The sequence below is a fragment of the Falco peregrinus genome, chromosome 4, assembly GCF_023634155.1.
Source record: "Falco peregrinus isolate bFalPer1 chromosome 4, bFalPer1.pri, whole genome shotgun sequence".
NCBI lineage: Eukaryota > Metazoa > Chordata > Aves > Falconiformes > Falconidae > Falco > Falco peregrinus.
The window spans coordinates 51227096-51251267 of NC_073724.1; positions in this window are offsets into that span (position 1 = coordinate 51227096).

Genomic DNA, 24172 nt, shown 5'->3' on the forward strand with positions numbered 1-24172 from the left:
CTGGGAATCACCCGCCAGTGGCTCCTTCTTGCTGCTTTCACATATGCTTGCTCGGAGAGGGTGACAAGGCTGGCATCAAAGCAGATCCTGGGCTCACCTGCCAACTGTCACCTTGCGATTTGGCACAAATAAGAAAAAGAAAGGCTAGAGTAGACACACAGAGTGACACTACCCTAAAATTAAAGTTTTAATGCTCAGTAACCAGCCTCTGCATCTGTGGAGACACCACACCCCCTCTTCTTACACCTCTGTTCTCACCCTGTTTCCACAGCCATCCATCTCATTCCACCAGCCTGGGGACATGTTTAACCATGTGGCTAAAGCTGAAGCTGCCTGGGAAAAGCTCAAACCTTTGTTTTTCTGTTACTCTGCAGGCTGCCTTCACCTGGGGGCACTCCACAATTTTCTTCCACAAGTCATGAAAAGTTGTATGACTTCTGTTATTAAACTACAAGTACTTTAATTTGCCTGTCCTCAAGTCTGCTGATTAATTCAGGAACACAGCCTGTTTGTCTAAGAACAACCATGTTTCTTTTTTATTTTGTATTGCGTTTGCATGACAAGGATTGGGTAGTGGGGGGGCTACAGGGGTGGCTTCTGTGAGAAGCTGCCAGAAGCTTCCCCTTTGTCAGACAGAGCTGATGCCAGCCGGCCCCGAGATGGACCCGCCGCCGGCCAAGGCCGAGCCCAGCAGTGATGGTGGCAGCGCCTCTGGGACAGCGTGTTTAAAAAGTGGGAAAGCCAACCCCAGCCGGAGAGAGGGGCGAGGAGGTGTGAGCGCAGCCCCCTGCAGCCCCCCGGCCGGGCAGGAGGGGCAGGGGGGGCTCCAGGCGCCCAGCAGAGATGCCCCGGCAGCCCCTGGCGAAGCCCCCGCTGGGGCAGGCCGTGCCCCCGGCCCATGGCGGCGAACGGGGGAGCAGATCCCCCCCCGCAGCCCGCGGGGGGCCCCAGGCCGGGGCAGGGGGTGCCCGAGGGAGGCTGCGACCCGCGGGCAGCCCGGCCGGAGCGGCTCCTGGCAGGGCCTGTGGCCCCGCGGGGGGGAGCCCGGGCCGGGGCGGGTTCGGGGCCTGTGACCCCGCGGGGGGCCCGGGCTGGAGCCGGCTGGGCCTGAAGGGCGGCACCGCGGGGGGGCCCGGCCGGGGCGGTGCGTGAAGAGCTGCAGCCCGGGGGAAGGGCCCCCGCGGGGGAAGGTCGCGGAGGAGCCGCTCCCGGGGGAGGGACCCCGGGCTGGAGCAGGGCAGAGTGTGGGGAGCCTCCCCCGGGGGGCAGGAGCGGCAGGGACCGCCGGAGGGACCCCCCAGCCCCAGCGGAGAGAAAATTGGGAGTGGAGTTGATCTCGGGAAGAAAGGAGAGGTGGGGGAAGGTGTTTTAAGATTTGGTTTGTTTCTCATTATCCTGTTCTGATTTGATTGGTAATAAATTAAATTAATTTTCCCAAGTCAAATCTGTTTTGCCCATGATGACAATTGGTGAATAATCTCTCCCTGTCCTTACCTCGATTCATGATCCTTTAATTATATTTTCTCTCCCCTGTCCAGCTGAGGAGGGGAGTGATAGAACAGCATCCAACCAGGGTCAACCCACTACATATCTATTCATCTACTCAGTAAAAGACCATAAAGTTTTTAAAGTTTTTGTTTCCCTAAAAAATATCTAAAAGCAATTAAAATCCAGTACCCTCTGTTTCCCATAATTTGATTGCTGTCAGCTGTATTGATTTAGGAAGGTGCTAGCTGATTTCTGTGCATTTTTAAATTATTATTATTAGTTTCTAGCTGAGGTACTTCTAGATTTACTGGCCATAAAACACCCGTGATGTAGATCAGGAACCCAGAACATGGCTGTGCATGACTGCAAGGCATCCTACCACAAATACTGCTTTTAAGCCTGGCCACTCCCTTCTTTTTCCCTTTTTTATTTTGTTTTGGGTCTGTTTTCATATTCAGTTATTGAAAGAAAACCTGTGTCTGTGGAGTGGGTCCTTCCTTGTGCTCTCAAAAAATTAGGGCCCTGTTTTATTCTCTCCTGTTACAGCAGTGAACTGTAGTTCAAGCCTTGCTCCATGGGGGAATTCCCATCCCTCTGGGCAGCCCTCTGTATCTCCAGATAAGCATTTACTAAAATTTGGGTGTTTTTTGCGTTCCTCCACCAGAGCTGCCATTATTGTTATGCGCCTCATCCTCCTGAGCACCATCACTATTTGGGGCAGCCCTGGCAGCATGACGAAGGCCAGCATCTCCTGATGCCAAGTAGATTAAAGAGGTATTTTGCTATCAGTGATTTTGACAGGAAGGGCTTTTCAGAGTATGGTCACTTGTGGCAGGTGGATCAGCCAAGTGACAAGTGGTAAAGGACTTGGGAGGCTTGAGCTGGAGTGCTGCCGCCTCTCATGCCTGGGTTTGCCCTATTTCCTTCAGCCACCGCCAGAGGAGAGTCCTTTGTGCCAAGAAAAATCCTTTAATTAGCCTACATGCTTACTTAAAACTCTGAAAATGCTGCCTCGGGTATTTTGATCACAACTACGTCACGCAGCTGGCAAAATCTGCTGGAAACACTGCTTTTTTGCTTTTTTCTGTTTTTACTCTTTTTGCATTATGCCGTTGACACAATACAGCCAGGAATTCCCCTTGCTGGGAAGGTGAGGTGCCGGGATGGGCTGAGAAATGCTCCTGTCCTGTGAGGAGCCGGACGGGGCTCCAGGGCTGTGGGAGGGAGGCAAAGCCCCTTGTCTTTGCCCCCTGCAAAGCCACCTTGGACCATAAGAGGACAGGGACTGCATAGCCTTGGAGAAACCGCACCAGAATAATCTCTTTCCTGGGGAAAGGACAGGGTCTGTGTCTGCTCCGGGGAAGCTGTGGGGCGAGGAGTGCCACGACTCCCACATCCAGACTGAGAAGTCTCTTTCCTGGTTCTTTCCTGATCCTTTTGAATCTGAAGGGTCTCAAAAAAACATCTACACCAGTTGAGTATCCCCTTGTACTGCTTTTTTTCCATGCGAGTAGCAGCCTGAGATGCAACAGGGCTTCGGGGAGCCTGGAAGGGCAGGGGATGCACCTGGCCATCCCAGTGCAAAAGTACAGCCTGCGTTAGGAAACCTGGGTGTGTCTGCTCTGCATAAGGGAAAGCCCTGCACCGACCAGCAGTGTCCGAGGACCTGGACCCATGCCTGCTTGCACCACCACAAACTTGCCACAAAGACCTGGGGATCAGAATTAATTAAGGGTCTCTTTTCTGTGCTTTTTTAAGATGGAGAACTACTTGGCTTGCGTGAAGTTAAGGCCAGTGGTGGGTAACCTGCTGGCTCTCTGGGCATCACTCAGGTAGCTCCTGCCCTGAAGGTTTGGGTTGCACCTTGGCAGAGAGCTGGTGGCTGAGGAGACCGACAATGGCATGGGAAATTTTTCCATATAATACTTGTCCAGAAACTCCATACATCCTTTCCCGCTTCACCTTCCTTCACCCCCACACCCTCTCAATCTCACCCTGGGAAAATGCCTCCATAGACAGGGCTTTCATGTATTTTCTTTCCTGAGTCATAGAATCACAAAATGCTTTGGGTTGGAAGGGAGGTTAAATGGTCGTCTACTCCAACTGGTCATCTACTCCAACCCCCCTGCAATAAGCAGGGACATCTTCAATTATATCAGGTTGCTCAGAGCCCCATCCAGCCTGACCTTGAATGTTTCCAGAGATGGGTCATCTACCACCTGTCTGGGCAACCTATCCAGTGTTTCACCGCCCTCATTGTAAAATATTTCTTCTTTATATCTCATTTAATAGTTTAAACCTATTTCCTCTTGTCCTGTCAGTACAGGCCTTACTAAAAAATCTGTCCCCACCTTTCCTATAAGCCCCCTTTAAGTATTGAAAGGCTGCAGGAAGGTCTCCCCAGAGTCTTCTCCAGGTTGAACAACACCAACTCCCTCAGCCTTTCTTTAATGTACTTTCTTTTTGCGTCCAGACTCAATTCATCTTTGCCTAGATATGGAGATTACTGGAGGGATTAGATGCATCTAGAGACAGCAATCAGATACATCCTTGTTATCAATATGGACTGTGAGAAGTTTTGCACTCCGCCTTTGGAAAAAATCTAGTGGAAAGCATGGTGAGGATAAAGAGGAAAATTAACCCTGCCTGTTGCTTATGGTATTTCTGAATCTGTCCAAGGGATTTGACTTCCCTGCAGCATCCACCCAGCTGCTTGCTCTGGCAGGAGCGGGGACCCCGCTGCCCCCAGGCATGGCTGCCTTGGCACCAGGAATCACTGGGGGTCCAGTCCCATCAGAACCGTTCTGGGAATTGCTGTCTTTTTGCTGTTGAAAGGTGGGAAATAGGACCTGCTGTTCCTGAGAGCAAGGGTTTTTAAACCCCAAAACATTACCCCAGCAATGTTTCAGCAGCTGTGCCCGAGTGCAGGGCTGAGGGTGCTTCCCAGAGCCCTCTGCAAATGCGACCATTTCAGTTCAGCCTGTGGGAGAAGTGCGGGATCAGGCCAGAAGCCAGGCAGAAAGCCTGCAGCTGATCCAAGGAAAGCCGTGCTTTCTGTAGGCCACCACCTCACCGCCGCAGAATGAGCCTCTTTCTAGCAGAAATTGCCCTGGGTTTCTTTTCAAGTGGTACAGAAAGGGCTTATTGAGCCATCTATTCTTCAAGTAGGTTAGGAATAGAAGCAATCCTGTGCTTTAGTTTGGGCTAAAGAAACAGAATTTTTCCATGTTTTGCAACTTTCTGTTTGAGATTTTGGACCAAGCCCATCACCCAGGTGTGAGGAGAAGCCAGCCCTAGCCGTACTGCTGCTGTCAGTGGTACCAGACAGCAGTTTCCCTGTAAGGTTGTTGCCATACCCTGAAATGGCTGGGGTGCTTGTGAAACACCAATAAGCACAAAAACTTTGTTCTTTATGTTAATTGGCAGCACAAATTCCCCTTCCTCATGTGAAGCCAGGCAGAGCTTGGCTCCTCACCTTCACGTTTCATCCCTGCTCATCCAAAGTGCATCCCCCTGTTGCCATCTGTATTGCAGTGGCAATACCGTGCCCCTTGCTTTCACATCTCAGCCCTTTTCAAAAAGCTGCTAAGGAGAGGGCAGTAGAAAACCTCTGCCTTTTCTTTTTTCCTTTTTTTTTTTTTTTTTTTTTTTTGCATTAAATTGTACACAAACAAGAAAACAGATTAAATAACATGCTTTTTAGGGCATATGTTTCATAATACTATCAAGAGTATAAGCTTTTAAAGCAATCTCTCCACTAAAATTAAAACAAACTGCTTGGAATAGCATTTCCTAGGCTCAGTGGGGGCAAGGGGATGCTGATTTCTATGCTGCTCCTCTACAGCTTGTTACAGCTTTAAGCTTGTTGCTTAAAAACGCAGTTAGGAAGTTATTATCCATCCTTCAAATTATTTGACAACCAGTGCACTTGCATCACCATGGCAAGGAAATTTTGCAACTGCTTGCACACAGGTGTATAGAAAACCAGTAAACCAGAGTCCTTCAGGGAACTGATCCATCTCCCAGCACCTGGCCCTTGGCCCAAGGTACAGATGGGGAGGTTGGTCCAGAAGCTTCACTTTTGTGATACATACAGTTATTTATTGGTGGGGCTTGTTTTCATCCATGCGGGGGCAATAATATAAAAAGCCACATCAAGACTGAGATGAGATAAGAAACTGCAGAGGGCCTGGAGCCTTAGGGAAGCAGATGGGACATTAACAGTTGGAAATGGCATAGTTTTTTTTCCAGTGTCCACATGTTCCTAGCAGAATTTTGCAAACCATGCACATCTGTCAGAAGAACCTTTCCCTCCCAAAAAATAAAAGACATTAAAAGTTTACAATGTTAAAGCACTCTTAAACACTTCCTTCCATGTTGTTTTCCTTACTGAAAAGCTGATATCATGGTACCATGATCCAAGTGCAAGTATACTAAGGAGAGAAGAAAATCGTAATTAATAAGTGTAATTTTTTAAAAAAACAATCTGCTTTTAGGGCTCATTAACAGCTTGAGTTTATAATCCTGTGTCTTGAGATTTAGCAGGACCTGAAGAAAATGCTATGCCTGACTTCCATTACCTTATACCTGTGGGCCAGCAAACACCAAAGAAAAGCTGAAGGACTTTCAGAGGTAGCCCAGTACCCTCAGCATCAGCATTTCTCTAACCTCTCCCTCAGTTAAAGAGCAAACAAAGTCCAATGTGAAATCCTAGACAGAGTAATTTTCATCACAGCTGTCTTCCAGCAGAGACCCCGTGTGATTTCAAAGAGCAATATTGATCTAGATATATTTTGATAACAAAAGTATGCATTATGTTTGCCCAACTAAAGCACTTTTGAAACCCGGCTGCTTTAAATTGTGTTTTGACTGCGTGGAGACACCCATGTTTTCCGCATTTAACTACTGTATTTTCACTCAGGGGGCATTTTGTTCTATAGCAATCCTTCAACACTGTTAGTAACATTTAACTCAGCATGGAGCATAATCATAACAGCCATCTATTTATTTGATGGAGCTGGTAAGCTGGAAGAAACACATACACAAAAGAAAGAAAAAGAAAGGACCTGAGACCAGAGAAGTACAGGGGCTACCAGATGCAGTCTGAAATCACAGACTTTTGCTGGTAAAATGTAAAAATCAGGATGCTGGATTTCAGTAACGAACTCTTTCAGGGACAAAAATATAAATAAGGCGCTTTTTTTTTTTTTTTTTTTGGGGGGGGGGGGTTGGGCTTTGAGGTTGCAAGTCCTGCAAAGATGCAGAGATGATTGCCTTCAGCACTGAGCAGCAGAAAGCTTTCATGTAAGAGCCCAGCAGGAATTCCTTTTGCTACCTATTTGGTTTGTATACGTAATTCAGAGGCTTTTTACATAGTCAAATTAGAGACACTTGCTCTTGCAGATGAAAAATAATTAACATTGGGACCTGAATACCATGTGATGCTCTGGGGACCAGCCAGACCTCCCTAGCCTGCCCTGTTTTGAAAACAAAGCTCTGTTAGATTTTAATTCACTGCAGCTTTCATTGTGCCATAATCTTTAAAGCCGGCAAGAAGAGACATGAAAAAACAGCTGGCTGTAAAGAGGCAAGCATGGGTGGCCAACACATTGGTTCTCAGCCCTGGGAGTTTCCCAAAGGGCTGCAAATGTCCATCCTCCAGCACTTTGCTGGCTGGACCTCCTGGCTGAGCAAACGAGCAGACCCAAGGGACTCGCTCAATAGGACAAGGGTTTCTTATTACAAGTGCACCCATGCCCACCACATGCAGAGCTCTTCATCCTTTGCAGCAAGGCCTACATGGTGAGTACCACTCCCTACAGTGAGATCAGAGGTTTTCCTGGAGAGAGTTTCCTTAGGGAAATGAGATGGTCACAGGCTTCGCTCTGAGGCTGGAGGACATCCCTTGGGCTGGCTGGGAGGTGCTTTCAGGCTCTTCTCTCCACAGGGCTATCAAGAGTCATTGAAGGAGTCTCAAGGAAAATGCTGCACCCTTTGGAGACCACCACAGCAGCCATTTGGCTCCCACCTGCTCTTGGATGTGCAAATTGCTCCACACAACTATTTCCAACAGAGGTCTCTTTGGCTGTTGTCAGGCAGTGTAGATGCTAAAAAGAAGTATACACTTCTCCCTTCATTACAGAGGAAATCTCCACTGGGCTTGTTGAAGGATAAAGTGAGTCTTTGAGGAAAACTATTTTCTAAAGATTTTTCCCTTCATTTGAGAAGTTGCTAGTGTGAGGCTCAACAGCCCAGAGCAATTTGGCTGAGCTTGGGAATTGCAGAGGTCAGCATGTCTATCCTAAGGCATCTGAACTCCTGTGTATATCACATGCCTGCTATAGGCTTGGAAGAAAGGCAGTCAGAAATGCCTTTTTTTTTGAGGTAGCCATATGTGCCCCAGTGTAATGGCTGCCGTACCTTACCCTGGTCCTGCTTGATCGTACTTAATACCAGCAAGAACACAGCTCTCTGCCAGAAGCCACAACGCGGGCTTTGACCCCACGGCTTACCCTCTTGGGAAGCACTTCATTGCTAATGTAACACAACAGCGAGAGGGTGACACTTGCACAAATGTGCTGCAGTGCTGCACTCGCTGTCACCGAACAAGCCACACAAGCAGTTCCTCCTTCTCACAGGGCATGCGCTTGGCTGCAGCACCCTCAGAGCGAGGACCTTCACCTGCAGCCTTGGGCATTTTGGTGGCTTTTTTGCACTCATGGTGCAGAACTGTTTTGAGAACAAAGGATGGATTTTACGTTTGGCTTTGCTTATTGCTTCTACCTTATTTTTTTCGTTTTCTTTTTGGTTAACTGTTAACATGAAGCGGGGAAGAAATGATGAAAGGAGAAAGTGCCCCCTCCTCCGCAGGGCTAATTTCAGCATGTAATCAGCTTTGCAACTACTCTCCCAGGAGTATGTGCACAAGAGGCTCTAATTAAAGTGAGAATGTGATGGCTGCAGCTGCCCTGCTTGTGGCAACAGGTAGCAGGCGGTGCAGTTCACACAGCCATGAGCAGTGGCGGCACCTCTTTCCACACAGCTTTTGTTGGCCCCAGCCCAGGCAATGGAAGCACATGGTGGTCATGCAGGGGGTCTGATAGCTCTGCAGTTAGGGGCCTTCACAGTTTTTCCCCAGTGCCTGGCACACAAAAAGCTTCACCGGCGCAGCTAATGGTTGCTGTTCCTGTGGCAAACACATTTAAGCCAGAGCAGAAATATAGCAGTGTTGCTGCTGTACATCCCTCTATCCAACGGCACCTTAGGGACTTTCAAACAATGAAAAATAACCTCCAGCACAAGGACTGTTTTCTACTAGCATCACTACATCACCATGGAAGGAGCTCTCCTGCTTTACCCATGCAGAGTTCAGCGGAGAACTACACAGGTATCAATACGGTCTCTGTGTTCATTTACACAGGAGGGATGTTTGGAGGCAGAGGCAGCCCCAGTGCAGGTGTACAGGAGCAGCCACCCCGGGTGAGCAGGTGAGCAGCAGCTCTCTTAGGGGGTGATCATTCCCACAGCTCAGTTGCATGGCCCACGGCTACAGATGTAAGGACTTGAGCTGCAACAGCAATCTCCAGGGACACGTTTTTTTAAGCTTCCTTGAACTCATTCTTGTTTTCAGCCTGCTGCAGCCTTTGCCAAGAGATGATACCCTGCCGCTGTTGTTGATGCTGCTGCTGTCACCAGACCCAGGCTGTCCATCCATCCGTACTGCCACAATAGCCCCTGTTTGCTGGCTGTAATACAGATTTTCAAAGTACTGAAGAGGGTTATTACTATATAATGCACTCAGCCTAATCATAGGAACACAGTAGAGCTGAAGAGGGGTTGACAGAGCTTCCCCAGGGGAAAGTCACCTACTTGGACCTGGCCTTACAAGCAAGGAGTGATATTTATTCACTCTATTACAAGCCAAGAAGAAGCTGCCTGGAGCAGATCCAAGATGACCTGCTTTACTACTGAAGAAAATGCATCAAATCAAACTTATGCTCATGTCTCTGCTCTCAACCATTAGCAGGGATTAGTATTCTTGTGCAGCCTCCTCCTGGCATTTTATCTTCATACACTGGCACTGGCTGGTGAGCTGATGCTGCTAGCTGGGCTGGAGGTTGCATCCCCAGCTTGTCTTACACCAGGGGAGTGCTCTGCTGCAAATGTGGGAAGCGGGGACCGCTTCCTAATGGCAGTGAGCTAGCCAAAGCAGGCAGATAGAAAGTGCACGACCAATGTCTGCTCTTTGACTTTCTTTCAGTTTTTCGTAACCCTTGTTGCAATATTTTCCCTCCCCGAACATCCCATCTTGCATCCAGGTGAGCAGCCACAGAGCTGAGTCCCACATATTGGAAGAAAGCAGGCAGTACACCTCTGACCAATGTCTGCTCTTTGACTTTCTTTCAGTTTTTCGTAACCCCTGTTGCAATATTTTCCCTCCCCGAACATCCCATCTTGCATCCAGGTGAACAGCCACAGAGCTGAGTCCCACATACTGGAAGAAAGCAGGCAGTACGCCTCTGACTTTGTTACAGGAGAGAATAATGTTTTCTTTGCTCTACTCTGCTGTCTGACACTTGGCTTTGCTGACCATTGTTTTCACCAAACACATTTTTTCAGTGTGCTGAGTCTCATGCACATCGAAGCACAAAGACTGTTAGTGTGCTTCACAAAATATGCTTTCGCTACTGCTCACAAAAAAATGAGAAGGGGTTAGTGTTCTCCTGGCACATAGTAAAAATGTCATTTTTTTTCCTCAAAAAGTGCAAACCAAACTTGTTTTCCAGTCAGCCCTCCTTTCTGAAGATCAAAAGCTTTCATCTACCCAAAAGAAATTCAAGGCCACTAAACCCTAATATATTTTAAGCTGGAAACAAAGTTCCCCATAAGGACTGGAAAGCTAGTCCCAAGCTATATATGCCGCCTTCTTTCTAGGGTATTTATAGGCCTATGTATAACGTACATTTTAGGTGCAGGTAACTATCAGGCTACCCTGTGTAACTCATCTTTGTGGATGTGCTGTGACAAGGGGGACAGACTGGGCACACATTTTCTCTGTGAGCATCGCAAAGTTGCAGAAGGCTTGAGTCCATGTAAGAGTGTAAGTGAGGTAAGGATCCCACCATTGCTTTGCATGGGTGAAGCAGAGACCTCGGTACACGATTTAATTTCAAATCCAGGAATAAAAAGTGGCTTTTTGTCCCTTTCACACAAGTATATTTCTATTTTTCTGTGTGGTGGAAATAGATAGATAGATAGATATAAACTCATATGATTACCATTTTTATAGTAAGATACACTTTTCTACTTATATAAATGTATCCAGGGATACCTAACTATACCAACCACCAGAGAAATATATATGTATTCACACATAACCACATACACTCACAAATGTTGGTTATGTGTAATATTATAGGAAGCTTAGTTTCAGGCTTCCTCTGGTTGTTTCATAAGTGCCTCAGCAGAATTGCATAAACAAGCACAATACAAGGATATAAAGGGTGGGGGAGTCGTTTCTTATAACATACAGTAGTACAAGTAGCTGATAACAGCAAAAAATAAGTGATTGCCTCAGAAGCTGGAAACCTCTATAGCTGAATGGTGCATTTTCTTCCTTTTGACCTCAAGAGCATTCAGGAGTAAAAGGTGATTGTCCTACTTTGCTGTCTCATTCAAATCTGGTGCTGCAGCTGAATTTGAGCACCAAACGTGCAAGGACGCATTTTTCTCCCATTCCTGCTCTTGTTGCAGAGATTCATGGAGTATCAAATACTACAAAAAAGGATGCCAAATTAAATTCCCAGAGAAACCATTTTTCAAAGATTTCTCATCATTGACAATAATTTTGTCTAGTAATATTCAGGGGAAAAAAAATCAGAAGCCTTTCAGCTGGTACCTGAGTGCCATGAAATTAAGGAAGCTCAGAACTCAAGGGTACATTATCAATAGTAATCATGTTAATAGATATGATTGCTGATGGAGATGGCTGATAGCTTTGCAAATGTTTGTTGAGTACAATCCCCTCTTCCTTTTTTTTTTTTTTTATGCATTGCTTGGCACAGCTATTATACTAATTTTTCTGAACAGATTTCAGAGCAAAGTGGTCTCTGTGATGTTGCCTTGATGTAATAAGGCCAACATAGCTTCAACAGATCAATCTGCCTCTCAGTAAAGCACCTCCCACAGCACGTCTTGCTATTCTGCACCTAATACCCCTTAGCCTGATCCACCACAAGAGCTGCCCACCAGAAGATACCTGTTCTAAATGCTGTTTATAGCCCATGCAAAGCTTGGTATAGGATTTGGGTCTGTCCTCCCACTTCACAATGTCACAAGATCATAGGAAACAAATGTGGAGGGGATGGGAAAGCACCCTTGGCCTGTGAAGAGGCAATGCAAACAGCAGCACCTGGGTAACTAGGAACAAAAAGCAAGGTCAGCTTCACATTTTGGTAGACACGCAATGAGCAGAGTATGTTCATTAGCCTTTAAAGGGACTCTAGATGACTGTGCAAGATCTGAACTTAATGAGATAAATCCCACCCCTGGGAAGTCCAAAGATTTTTCTGGATTGCCATCACTTGGGCTTATGACTCAAGGTGGTTTGTGCTGCAAGTGTAGCGCACTCTTCTCTAGCACCTAGTTCCCCACATTCTGCCCTGGGTGGTCCACCTGCAAACAGTATATTCCTCCTGATTTTCTAGTTCAAATATTTTGGTTTTATAGTGCATCAAAGTGACATTTACAAACAACCTGTGAGTTCTGCTAGTGACAGGATCTTATTCTAAAGAGTTATTTTAAAATACAACTAAACATATCTTTTCCCTTTCCCAACCAACATACACTTAAGAAAATAATCATTTCTCCCCAGCTCTGAAGTGTGATAATTCAAATTGTAATGAACTCATTTCATTAGGAAGATAGGCCATATCCATCCCTCTCATTTCAACACTCTGAATGACTTTAGAGCACAGCAAAGAGGTACTTTTCTCCCTTATTCCTCCACTCCAGTCACCAAGTATTCAACACTTACAACTAGATCAAAGGCAGCCAGATGATTCAAAGATTTATAGCATTACTTAGTAAGGGCAAGTGCGAAAGTCAAATGGTAACTTCCCAAGAGAGACTGATTACTCTGAACTGCAGCTAATACAATTCACTGACAGAGAGTTATGAAGACGTAAGTTCACACCAGGGCAAAGGAAAACTGCCGTGTGGACTCTGGTGTTCCTACCAAACCTGTTCAGCACATTGCTGGCAAGTTACTGTTCAGAAATACTGCTGTTTCAGGCACCCATGGATCCCAGTAATGTCCCCCTAAAGTTTCTAGAAAACTGCATTTTCTACGGTGTTTTCCAATGGCATTGTGTTGTCACAACTTGAGCGGCAGAGCTGAAGAGGAGAGCTCTATTTGGCCATTTGACCCCCTCCAAAGCCCTGATGCAGTTTCACTGCTCACACCTCCATCTAATTGCCACAGAGGCAAACTCACTCCATGTTCCGTGAAGGTGACATATCTCTGTGGCATTTCTCTTCATTGCACCACAACTGGACCCAACCTGAGTGCATCTACTGTCATTAAGTGGCCAACCTGAACTCAGCCTCAGACTGCTGGTGGACATGCTGCCTGCATGCAGGCCTGCACCCAGAGGTGGCCTGGGGCTGTGCTCCAAAGAGGAGACACATGCCTCATTCCCCATTGCCCACCAGTTATTCCTAGGGCTCAGCATCCCCCAATGCACTTCTGAGATTTCTTCTCCCTTCTTGGTCAGTCCCAATCAAAGGATGGATGGTCCCACTGGTTGCACCAGGGCTCAGCTTGCCCTTTCTCTTTCATTAGCAAAACAGGAAACTCCTACCTTTTTGTATTCCAGTTTTATGATTATTATTTTTAACAGGTGAGCAGTTGAACATTTGTTTTCATTTAATAACTTTTGCACTTGCCCTGAGAGGCTGTTCAGAAGAAAAATCCTTGTGAGCTTTAATTTATAAAGCAGTGATGAAGGAAGTTATGGGGGGTGGGGGGAGGGTGAGTAATTGTGTTGTAGCCTTTCTTCCACTTCAATAAAATATATTGAGGCTGTGGGAATGGCCGTTGTCTTCTGGGAGCTTTAATTCTCTGCAGTACCACTCAGTCCTGGGAAGACTGATAGCTAAAGAAGTCCTCCACAGATCACCTCATTACCCTCCAAAGACCGTCCAGGGAATAAGAACCTTTGGAAGAGCGTGGGCCACTATTTCTGGGGAGACTTGGAAAGCTTCACTTCATCGCCACATGAGTTTTCTATTTTCTTACAAGAAAAAAAGCTGGAATTGCAAAGACCTCCCTGTAGTTCTCTTCCACAAGAACTGCAGGTGCTCCTCTCAGCACAAACCCACATTGGTCCATGTATATATCTCCTCATTTCTGGCCAAACCACCAGCAGATGTCTTGCTGTCTGCCAAATCCTGCCTGCTTGAGCTTACAGCAGTGATTTTTACACCCAGCAACGAAGCAAAAAAGATGACTTGTTGCTCAATATGTTTGCTCTTGCCCTGTGTCCCTGGATAACAGCTATGCAAAACATACCCTGTTGCTGCTATACAGTCTTTACTCTACTTGCCTTTTGCCTGAGTAATTCACAAAGATGGCATGTCCCATTCATTCCCGAATTCCCCCACAGATCACACCCCATTTTCTGAAGCAGAAGCAGATATCCACCTTGGCAAACCAGACAATTTAGCATCCTGAGGTGATAGTTAGCATCCATGCAGAGCCAGCACAAGAACAAAGGGCCCCTTTAAGTCTTCAGAAGGGATTTGAGAAGGACTTGAACTGTTGGAGGAAAAAGCTGTTGGAGATAAGTGCTGGGACTTTTTCCCCACATCTGAGACATCAAGCCTGAATCCCATCTCACAAATCCTTTTGCCAGAGGAGAGGAATTAGCCCTGAGGAGCTTGGTTAGGGAAACCCTTACATTTAATCCTGACCTTACTGAGAAGGTTTAGGCCATAAGTGAAGATTTTTCAAATAGTATGTCATTAATGGATTAGGTGACGCAGTAAAGGGGAGACCAAGAGCTTTTCACATGGTCTTCCAAGGTTAGCTGGATTATTTTAAAGAGAGGAACAGAGTCGCAGCGAGACAAAGCCCCTTATCTGTGACATAAACGCTGAAAGACAGCAGCATGTCATAGGGACATTCATTCAGCAGGGATAACCTTGCAGAAGGAAAGACAGCAAATGGGAGAAATAAATGAATGTTCAAAGCAAAAGTGAAAATTAAGGATTAGTTTGTAAGCACCAGGTTGTATACCATTTTTTCTGTTAAACATGCTTGTTAAAATGGCTTGTCAATGTGACCTCAGCCAAAGACATACATTGCAAAACACAGGCAGGATTACTAATTTTTCAGAGGCTACTCTTCTTGACAGGTTAAGCCATAATTTTGCGGTAACTCATTCCACCACTGAAGTTGCTGACATTTACGACTGTGCTTTGAAATGCTGATATACCCAAGGATTTTGCAACATTAGTTCTGACATGCCAAATTAGTCCATCGGCTCCTTCCAAAGCAAATCCACCATGCAGTGGATGAGGACATGGCAGCTGAGGGCTGTGTGGCATCAACACAAGCCCTGCCCTCAAAATGGACCACCCGAATTTTCATATTCTGTTAGCAGGTGCATTGGGACCCCCTCCATTAGCACTGCCTCATGCATTAAAGGAGGAAAAACGTTGCCTGACATTGATCAAAAATGACATCTAACTGCAGCACAACAGAAATGTGGCAAGTGTAAGACATCAGCATTAATAAGACTACTGTAGATGTGAGTTGGAAGGAGATCTCAAGGAGTTCCCACTTGTGTAGATGATGCTTTGTACCATCCCTGGGGGACGTGTACCCAAAGAAGGAAAAATAAAAGGCCAAGGACTGAGCAGACAGTGGTTTCTGTGAGAAAACAGGGAACAAAAGAGGCATGGCCTGCCCTTTGCAGGGTCTCACTAGAAGAGCAGCAGAGACCCTTACGTGTCCGTCAGGTCATGATCAGGGAAACCTACTTGCAGCAGCTGCTCTGAGTGCACAGACTGGCTGCCTTCCTGTTCCCAAAGGGAAGAAAGACTGAAAAATATGGTGAGCATGGTCCCAGACCCGCTGGTCTGATGCAAGAGAGCAGTCCCAGGTATGTTTGATTCAGGTATAACATCAATGTCCTACCCTGTTGGCAAATTCTGAATATCAGTGGTGTGCAAGTGTTGAGTCCAGGTGAGTTGGAAATTTGCCCTGACATGCGTCTGCTGAATGAGGAGTCCATTAGAAAAATAAACTACAGGCCATGCTGCGAACTCTGTGTTTACTTTCACTGTATCTTTAATAAGACATTTTAAAACTTCATGACTGATGGTTTATTTGCCCTGAATCTGGTTTTGCATTTCTTTATCAGCATCTAGAATCCTACATCTCCCCAACAAGCCTGGTGCGCAGGTGAATGGCAACACCGCTGGCTAATGTCACAGACCAAGTCCTTTACTGGACTTGCGGTTAGCTCTCAAGTGAAAAAGCAGCTTTCCCAGTGCTCCCCCAGTATAAATTACAGAGCTCAATTTTATTCAAGACAGAAGAAAACACAGAGGATTATCTTGGTAAACTCATCTGGCTTTATCAGCAGTAAATTTGTTGTTCAAGCCACTTAGGTCTAGTTACTGTAAATTCCTGTTTAATTATAATCCACATGTTCTCCAGGCCTGCTCACCCGCCGGCACACCTCGACAAGCATTGTGCAGAGGAAACGCAGCTCTGCAGTTTTCAGGGTTAAGGAGCTCTCTGGAGAATTCACCAGGACAGCTGCTCCTCACAGAGGGGCAGCGGGGCCAGATCCTAGGTGATCCACAAGGGTCATTTTAATCAAGGCAAGCTGTAATCCTGAGCCAAGAGGTAATTACCAGAGGGGGAAGAATAGGCAGCTTCCTGGTCCCTTACTGGGGTTAGCGGTTAGCCCACATGAGCTGCCACTGTCTGCTGAGACGCTGCTCCAGCACAACACCTGCCGAGACGTGGGAAGATCTCTGGTTCTTTGCAATGCAAGTGGCGTTCCCCAGCCCTCCAGAGATGTGGACATGGCTTTTCTTTTGTTCATACTCATACTGCCCTGCTTACTTTCCCTTGTACGTTTTCTGGAATAGCCTATATATTTTACTACTGAGCAAGTGACTCAAAAGCACATTTCAGTTTCTATCAGTCTAAATGCTATTTTGACTCTTTTAAGCTAAAATCCCTTCAACAAAAAGGTGTAGTTTAGACATTCATAAACGACCCGGAAAGAAGGGGGCAAAAATAACATGAACGAAGACTGCTAAAGACATAACCTATACAAAGTATATAATGAAGTCACTGAACTCATTGCCACAGACAGGATGCAGCATAAGTCAAAGATATGAAGAAGTGGATGTTTCATGCACTGAAACAACTTAGGTTATGTCATACCTTGGTTTTTGTCCTTTCTCATCTATCCTTGAACTTTTTTTTTCTATATAAAGGCTAACCATTTGGGGAAAATTTTCATTTGAACATTTAAAAGATGTCCTTTTAAAATAACAAATGGCACATATTATGAGATTTGCTTTGTCTGGAATGTTACTCAAGCCTCTGTGAGAATCTTCACATGGATATACAATGCCATGGAAGTAGGTCTTAGAAAAGAATCAGAGTTTTAGATTCTTAGCAATACTCAGAATTACTTAATGGTCTCTGGTAATAGAAATTAATAGTCTTTGCTTCACAGAAAGTAATACCAGACAGTCTGAGGTTAAGGACAAAGTTTGTCTTCCCACTTGGCAATGGTGAAGACTTAGCTCATTTCTTTATTCTCCTTTTGCTCAGGCACAGTCCAGTGAAGCTGCTTAGTGTATACTGTAAGTAAAAGAAGAAATGGTGAATTTAAACATTTATTTCTCCCTATTTAAATATAACTTCTGAAAAGTTCTAACAATTACCTAAAGATACCACATCCTCTCAACAGAAATTCAGTATATATTTTTTTATTTTAAAATATTGCCATTGATGGTCCAAATCACTATATCACTTGAGCTTTAGTTCCTGTATCTACTACTGTGTTTTTATTTTTAAGATGTTATAATATTTCCAACTACAGCATCTTTCTAAACACAACTCCCAAGTGTGTGGTGATTTCTGTAATGCAGACATTTAGTCATGGCACAATATGGTATTTGAGAGGAAAAACAGTGTAGGGATAAGCGTCACATTGACAAGGTGGGCAATGTTGGGGGACACTGACAAATCTGCAAAAGAACAAGTGCAAAAGAACAGGACAGGTATTAAAAGGTCAGATGTCATAGTCAGAAAGGAGTTTCTAAAAAACATAACTTTTGCCTCTGCAATTACATTTCCAGTAGATCCTTCCACTTTGATCAGACACCGGATTGATTATGACAGTTCCAATTTCACTTTAATCTTAGCAAATTGTTCTGCTATTATATTGTTAGACCAGAGGAAGATTCTGCCATCCAGTGGTGAAAAATTGCTCTTTTACTTTAAGGCCACAGCTTATACTAAAACCATGCTACACTTTTAATCAAATGGGCATGTCTGGGTGACTGTAAGAACTTGCCTTTCTTTTGTTCCTGGACCAACAAAGACAACCATTTTACAGGGCAGTACACATCCACTGGTAAAACTCGTGGGGATGCAATTTGTACGCAGACGTTGCACGCTGTCAGTACCTGGCTTTGTTCTCTCGTTAGTGCATTTGGTGTTGTTACCCAGACAGCTTAGGACACATGTGCCATGTTTACCATGTGCCACCAGCCTGTGTTTGGATGAGTCCAGGGCTGGTGTAGTCCTGCCACCAGCCTATGCCACAGGCCCCAGGATGGAGGGGAGATCACATGTGGAAACATCTTCTGCCCAGGCAGGGAAGAACGGAGCAGCATGCTGAGCCTGGCTCAGCTCATGCTCGTCCTTTTCCTACCGCAGCAGGCAATGCCAAGAGTCGGTCTTGGACCATTTATAGAAAAGACACTTAGCAATATGCAAATGCCTATCACAGTTTCCCAACAATTTACCACTGCATCCCCATTTAATAACGTGCATAACCAAAGGCAGAGTTGGACCTTTGCTGCTTTGGGTGCTGAAAGAGTGGACACATGGTGACACATGACAGACTCTCAGCCTGTTCACACCCTTCACCTGCTTCTGTGCAAGTTCTCGGAGTTGCGCGGCACTGCACCAGGAACATGGATCCCTGTTGTGCCCTGTGCAGAAAGGGCATGCTGGCTTTACCGTTCAGTCTGCAACACGTAAGGAAATAGCCAATTTTTGAAAGTAATGAGCGGCATTTCTGGAGGTGAGCATTACCCAGCCATGGTGCCACGGTGGGTAAACCACCCATGAGCCATGTGGGGTGGGGTGGCTCAGCAGAGCCATAAAACAGCCCTGCCAAGTCCTAGGGTGAAACACACGGCAAAACACTGAATGGGACTCCACCCCACCGCAGATCAGGTGTAAAACGTGTCACTCTGTGCAACAGAACACAGCTGGGTAGGTCACATTTTTCATGTGAGAGAGATGGAGGCTTTGCTGAGCAGCCATCTCCTGAAATACACCAAGCAGAAGACGGGAACAAGGAGAACTGAAAGAATCAATGCAGAAGGTGACAACAGAATTAATCAGAGCTGCCATGGTGCCCAGCGCCAGGAGAAGGCCCAGATCCCAGCTTGGTCCTGTCAACAGAAGCAAACCAGGAGAAGGTCAATATCCCCCCTTTCTGGGGGGGCTGCCATGCACAACACTTGCTTTGGAAGCAATCACGATTAATTACTCCTCCAATTAATCCCTGCGTCTGCCACCCCAAGAGGGGCTGCCGAGCAGCCGGAGCTTTCTTTGAGCCTCGGAGCAGAAGGGGATTGCCCACACCTCCTCAGGGCACAGCACAGCAGCCAAGGGACACGCAGAAGACTAGTGAGACCATGCTGTGACAATGTTGGTGGCAGGCAAGGGGAACTCGAATTTCTGCCTGATGCCAGTACTCTCATGGTCCTAAATACACTTCACAGACCTGGAAAAGTGATTTGTTTTACCAGATGTGGCCTAGTACGTTCACTCATTTTGGATATCCCAAAGAGCTAGGTGACCTGGTCCTTAGCCTAATGCTTGAGCAAAGGATGGACAGAAAAATATGTTTAGTACCCTTAAATGTATGAAGCCTTAGTATTTTGAATATTGCATTCGCTTATCATTTGCTCCTCATCCCAAGAACACCAACAAGGTGTCTGCACTATTCTGCCTGCCCACTTGTAAGAAACAGCTTTGAGTATCCTCTTGTTACCCAAAATTATGTTGGGAAAGTACTCAGAAGCATTTTGGGGTGGAAGACACCAGCAGCACAGGAGCACAGACTGCTCAAATATCTCCTTCCCTCTGGGAGGACACAGACCTGCACTAGCTGTTGTAGGAAAGGACAGTCCTGGTGTCCCTGTGCTGGAAGCAAGAGGGGTGGTGGCAGCAGCCTGCCCTCTTCCAGTACCACCACAGCCAGGACATGCCTCACAGACTAACACACCTAAATTTAGGTGTTTTCATATAGGTGTGAAGTGCAGTTGGACTGACCTGGTGTAGACATCTCTTTTAGGGTGCGCTGAACAGTCCTCAGACTGCCTTGACGAGATCTCTATTGCCAACAAGAGAAGATGAGCTGCCACCCTTGCAGAAGGCACTTGCATGTGGGCATATAAATTTACATGTCCAAGTCTGGATCCTGATAGGGATCTCAACAGCCAGCAGGGCTGGAGTGCCTAAATACATCAGGCAGGCCTCCATCTGCCAGGGTCTGGAACGGGGAAACCATCAAGTGAATGAGATATAGGCAATGCAGGGCTACTCAGCCTTTCCAGCGCAGGGCTGAGAGGCAGCCCACATCAGGATGCCTCTACGGACTTGTTAAGCCTCTGTGTTAAGGCCTTGTGCTTCATTTTGCAAAAGTTTTCTGAGGCTTTCTTTTCACGTACAACCTCTTGAAATATTGATTGGGGGAGTGCTGAATTTGCTCACCTGTCATTAGGAGAGCTGTAGGTGGGTGGACTGAAGACTGCTTGGGGCTCTCAGGCAATTTCTGTCAAAGAAACTATTTTTCAAGCCAAAATGGCACATTTGTGTTGACTTACATGTGTGTGTGTGTGTAAAGGAAAATTTTTCCCTGGATTTGGCTTTAGAGATAGTGAACTGCCCTCGCAGAAAATTGATAGCATTTACCTTAAAAAAAAAAGAGATTATGAAACTTCAGCATGGGACAGGTTTTCCCCTTCTAATGTATTGTATTCAAGTGCTGAGCTTGTTTTTATTTTCCATTCAGAGTTTAGCTAGTATCTTCACTGCAGGGAGAAAAAAGTATTATGAGCAAAGATGTAACTAGTCAAAAAGAAGACACAACTGAGCCATCTTTCGTATCTAGTATCCAGGTAGATAAACAATCAATGGATGAAGAAATTAATTTGAAATACATTAAATCCCTGACTCTGCCATGGTTACTTGAGAGCCAGTTCCATTTACAGAAAGATAGGCAAGCACGAGCTCTTTCTCTGCACAGAAGCAAATCTTCCTGCAGCAGACGTGCTTTAAGAGAGAACTGCATCTCCCAAAGACATTTTTGGCTGTGGGATTCATCTTTTCCACAAGGTGCTGCTCCTACGGAGCTTTATTCCCGCAACTTTATCCTCACAAGACAGGTTCTTTTGACTAAAGTTATACACGTGCTTAATCAAGTACAGAACAAGACAGCGTTTATTCACTATTTTTATAAAGCAATTATGAATGACTCACTTGCATGTGATTTGTTCAGTAAGAATTATGAGCCTTTTACCTCTCTTCTGGTAATGTGAGAGAGCTTTGCTTTTTGATTTATAGTCATTTTCTTGGGAGGACCAGTTCCGTAGGAAAACGATCAAATACTTGTCTTTTTCCATACCAGATATTTTTCAGGACTACCCTCTCCCTCCTTTCTGAGTGATGACCCCACTAACCAGAGCAGTCCAAGCCCTGTCAGATGAGCATCAGGTCTGCCTGAATGCTGGGCACAGTCTGGCAAAAGCACAGCAAAAGACACTCTTGGCTGCGTTTGGACCTGCTTCATGCAGTTTTCCTTATCAAGCAGAGGGCAATGCAGCTCACAGAAGAAATTGCAGAACCAGAGTTTCTGCCGGCAGATGCCATCAATGTCAGCAGAATTACATCCCCAGAGAATTGAAACTTTTCAAAAGTAGAGATATTTTAAAGACTATTTTAAGAAGGTTTGAAAAGGAAACACTACTCCAAACACTTGATACTCTCTGTTTCCAAGAAGTCAGGAAAATCTGAATTCCAGAAATGGGTTATTTCCTCTTTTAGGAAAAATGAGCTGGCAAAGATGTTGGATACCAGGGAGGGAAAGCAGACAGATATTGGTATTATTTTGTCTGAATAGCATTCATGCCCCAAGGAATTGCTTTATTTCTGCATTACTAGCAGTAGAGTAAGATCAATTGGAATTTTTAAAGGAACCAAGTAGGAAATGTGAAACAATGGCCTGCTTAACACTCCAACAAAAGCTCAAACCTCATCCTGCTAGGTTTGGTGACATTGCTGTTTTACCAAGGGTGAGATATTGGAGATCAAAGGTCTTCATTAATTCTAAAAACTGCCTTACTGGGAGCAAGGAAGAGGCTGAGCTGTCAGTGGGGTCACTGTACCAGCAGTCCAAATGAAGTCACTGAGATTTCTAGTGAAGTAATAGTCTGTTCATCCCCAATAAGGATATGACAATCTAGTATAAAAACATGGCATTCTTTAAAGCTGCTGTAAAGATAAGTGGTGTTTGGTTGTCACTCATTATTAACATTATGAAATGATACATACAATCATAAGAAAAATTATCACCAAAGTCTAAAAAGGAAAGTGGGACCAAGCTTGTTCCCTCAGATGGGTGAAGTACACTCAGAGACAATGCAGATTAATCTGCCGGTGACGGGGCACTATCCTTTGCCTACACCACAGTAAGTAGTTTCAAAGGTTAGCAAGGAGATGGAGAAAGGGTGAGAGAGCAGAAAATGTGAAGAGAGAGCAAAAATGTGAAGAATTCCTCTTGATCAACCACTAAAGGGAAAACTATGGACTGCTCAAAGTTTCTGCTGGTTTCCGCAAAGTGCTGACAGGACTGTGCTTTCTGCTCCTCTTCACTCCAAGGTCATTGGACTGTCAGTGGACTGACTTCCTTAATTCACTTTTCTAGTGTAACCACCTGGAAACGTGGGATGGGGTATAACACATAATGACAAGTGCTTGCATCTTGCTGAATTTTTTTTTCAGGATATGTTTCAATAGATGGACACAAACAAACGCTGCCGCTGCTTCCTTTCTAGCAAGGGTTAGTTACAGTTTACACAGAAATCCAGTCCCAGCACCGTTGCTGCAGGCATCTTCTGAAACATGTTTATTCTCATGACTGTAACATGTAAGCCTGTGTTGAGGATTGAACACTTCTGCAACCTTTTTTGTCATCAGCAAGAGGCCTCGACTGCAAATTTCAAATTTGATCTAAATATCCAAAAATCTGAAGCTGCTTAAATCTGTTGTTTTGTTCAAAACAGTTTTATATAGCAAACTTCAGATCATCTAGGTGATATGATTTTTCCTAGCTGGAGAATGGTGTTTTCATTTGTGCCCATCCATTCCATGGCAAGTCATTTACCAAAAGTAATGTGCATCCATGAAGAAACCAGTCTGTATCTTCTGTTGCTTTCAAGTTGATTACAGAGGCAGATACTGTGGAGTCTCTTCAAGTCCTCCCACCTAAATCTGGCATACAAGCTCCAAAATACAGTGAAACAATCAAGAATTGTTCCCTCCAAATCCATGACAACTTTTACCTGCTAGTCAGACCAGGACACGAAGATGTCTAAAACAAAAACGCACCATGCAAACCCGAATAGCTCATATGGGTTAAAGGTAGCTCCAGTGACCAGAAAGGAAAGGCCCTCCCTTGCATGTAGCCCTGCCTGTCTTTTCTTTATTATTTACCCTGCCCAAATTTTCACTAACTGAGGGACTTACTCCTGTGCAGGCAAAAACAGGAAAGGCCTTGTTGAAAAGAAGCAGATCTGCTAGCCATCATCATTATTCTCAAGGACAGACGGGCCCACAAAATATGCTTTATATACTTTTTGACCATGGCAGTCAAAAGAGGAAAGAACATTTTCTCTGCAAGTGAACAAGATGCTGACACACCAGCTAAACAATAAAAAAAAAAAAAACCAACAAAAAAACCAAACAAAACCAAATAAACCACTACACAGCAACAAGAATCATTCAAGGTCTGTAAAATCTAGCTCTTCCATCAAACAGGAGGGAGATCATTCTGGTTAGTCTGCAACGTAAGAGCAGGAAATTATTTGTTTATGGGTGTGAGCTGATGAGTTGCGAGAAGAACTTGGATGTAAGAAGACTGTTTCCAGAGCAGACAGATGTGTATTGCAGTTATGGCAAACTCGCAATAGCAGTGGGGCAAAATATTGTAACAGTAAAAATAATTACTCATTGGGAAAAAAACCCAAATATCAGAGTATGTATTTAAATCTTGAATTGTTGAAGTGAGACCAGCTATCTTTTCAAAATGATTGGGTTTAGTAAAGGTGGGTGAGAATTTTTAAGTAGAAG